Raw genomic sequence first — 2,598 nt, 5'->3', positions numbered from 1 at the left:
TCTTGTTTATTTGCAGCTTCTTGCACTCTAAACATTTCCAACTCTTTGGTACCCTGATCAGCTTAAGACAAGACTTGTGGAACTGTTTTCGCTTACATTGCTCAGATGTGCAAGAGAGGACGTTGTCTGCATTACCAGTAGGCTTTCCACAGTAGCATCCCTCAGGTGTCTTCTCAGAGGTTGCAGTGGCTGAGAGGCATGGCACAGTAAACCATTTACCCAACAGCTCTGGTAGTATCCCTGTTCTAATGAAGTCAACCACCTTCAAATATCCATCATCAAAAAATGTGCCGTCAAACCGGATACGCTGTATAAAAAGTTATTGAGGTGTCCACACCACAAAATCACAGTACGTTACCTGTGCTACACGCATTTGGGCCTGCACTTGATACATGTAACTGTGATCTAGCTTTAGGCTCATCACACCTTCCTCAGTGACAGTCAGGCAGAACTGTGAATCTTCAGCACATTCAGGTAGAGTGCGGTCCTTTGCACTGAAAGGACACTTGATCTCTACCATGCCACGCTCATGACAATCACAGGTCACCACGCCATCTGGTGATGCACCAATCCATGGCAGATCTGGGTTGATGATGAGTCCTGATGCTGCAACGTTGAGGTCTACATGGAGATCTTGCATCGCCATCAGGTACGCCTCTCTTGCAGTGTCCTCTTTTTCTAGACCCTATCTGATGAAAACAACACAAAAGTGAGTTATTTTGAACATCTTATTTATTTGTGATAAAGTAGTGAAAAAAGGCATGATTTTGTCTTGCTTCCTAAGCTTATATACTGTATACCTGGTCGCTTCAGTCGAAAACTGAGAGGAGCGAGGATAGCATACTCTCTTAATCAGAGATGGAGATTTCTCTGTCCTGGCTGCCTTATGGAACATCGATGCAGTAACTCTTCCTGCTCTCTGATCAAACCACACCCTTGACTTTCTCTGTTCCCTGGTCTTCTCCTCCACTAACACACACTCAAAAAATAATTGAACTATCAAAACAACTGTATTTATCACAAAGGAATAAAGCGATGCTTAATGAACTCTGTGATGTTAATATATTGGGACTTGTTTTAACGGGAGCAATTTTAATTTCTTACCAGCTCTGGTGTGAGATGCAGCTCCTCGAAGATCTTGGCACCCTCCTCCAGCAGTGAGGGCAAATCCATTCCAAGCCTGGTGCTTGAATACAGTGTTGTCAGAGGAGTTGGCAGATGCCATTATACAGTCTTGGGCATGTACCTGAGGGAATGGCCTTCGATGACTGACAGGATTGCACTTTTCTTAGGCTTTGTCTCTTGGTCTTCACTTCGGTGGAGCTGTTCACAGAGTAACTTGAACTCATCGCAGATGGTCTCATGTGCTGCAAATGGTCTTGAGTTTCAACTTGCTCTTGATTTGCAAAGATGTTACACAACTCATCGTACTTGACTATTTTTGTACTTGGCTCTGTCCATGCGCATGGCTTCTCTGTGCATGTCTGTCCTCTCTTATCAACCGCTGCCAAAACTGTGTACATCAGTGCAGCAGCGTGAGAACACACCTCTCCCAACCCTGCCATACATGTACAATGTGCCATTACCACTGTACCTTCTTCCTGCACCACTATCCATGGACATGTTGCTTTTGTGTTCAGAGCCTGGGAATGACTGACCTGTTAAGTGAAACGCAGCACGTTGATACAATAGTGAATAACTGCTGTGTCTTATCAAAGGTTAACTCTCCTGAGCAAGCTAGAGTGCTAATAGCTAGCGAGCTGTTTAGCGCTTTACTAAATGCTTTAGCTACACCTTGCTAGCCCACATTGGCACCCTTAACCAACACTAAAATAACACGGTTGATAATCGCGTTTGAATTAATTACATGTCCTGTGATGAGATACATGTGTTTTGTCTCCAGATGCCATATCTTGGTGTCGTTCACCCATCCTGCAACTGCATATTGATATGCATCTGTACTTTTGAAAGCCTTCAGGCTATCTCCGGTGTATGGGGATGGATTGTGTACAAGATAAATATATATGTCGGGAAAGGACAGTTAGGGCAGACGTTTCGCAGACTTTAAGGGACAAAATAAAGTTGACGGTAATAAATATGGATCGCAGCCAATAATCAATGTTTTTTCTAAATATCGTTGTCTTTCTGCTTCATTCAGATGTGCTATGTTCGTAGTCATGACTTTGTTCGTTGGCTAACTATGAAAGCTAACTAACTAACCACTAGAATTAGACAATACTACTTTTAAAAAGTCTAAATTTGAAGAACCTATCAATAGAAAACAATACTATTATTATATTTCTATTATTATTATTATATTATTACTATATATTAATATATATGACTAACTAGCTACTATTAGGTACAAATACAATGGGTTGAGTCGGACACAAAGATGGCGGCAGGCTTCACAGAAGTGACGTCTTTGGTACCCATGAATTTATCAAGTTGTCAATGACGATTGTGAGACTGACGTCTCGAGGACTTGACGTCACTTGATTCCTTCCATCGCTCGATACAGTTGCCATACCATAATTCGACCAGCAGATGTCCCTATGGAGAAGATGTATCGAACGCTTCGAAAAAGCGCTACTTTTT

At 42.3% G+C, this 2,598-nt stretch overlaps 1 long non-coding RNA gene across 1 annotated transcript; it reads right to left on the bottom strand.

Annotated features, from left to right (window-relative positions):
* Positions 1–2,173, bottom strand: LOC134038722 (uncharacterized). Its single transcript, XR_009932678.1, has 4 exons — positions 1,868–2,173; positions 1,105–1,658; positions 801–979; positions 1–689 (listed from the first exon to the last, which is right to left on the bottom strand). It is a non-coding gene; the product is annotated as an uncharacterized LOC134038722 (long non-coding RNA).
* Between the last annotated feature and the right edge of the window lie 425 nt (positions 2,174–2,598).

The sequence above is a fragment of the Osmerus eperlanus genome, chromosome 18 (assembly GCF_963692335.1).
Source record: "Osmerus eperlanus chromosome 18, fOsmEpe2.1, whole genome shotgun sequence".
Lineage (NCBI taxonomy): Eukaryota > Metazoa > Chordata > Actinopteri > Osmeriformes > Osmeridae > Osmerus > Osmerus eperlanus.
This window is presented reverse-complemented; position numbering and strand designations above follow the sequence as displayed.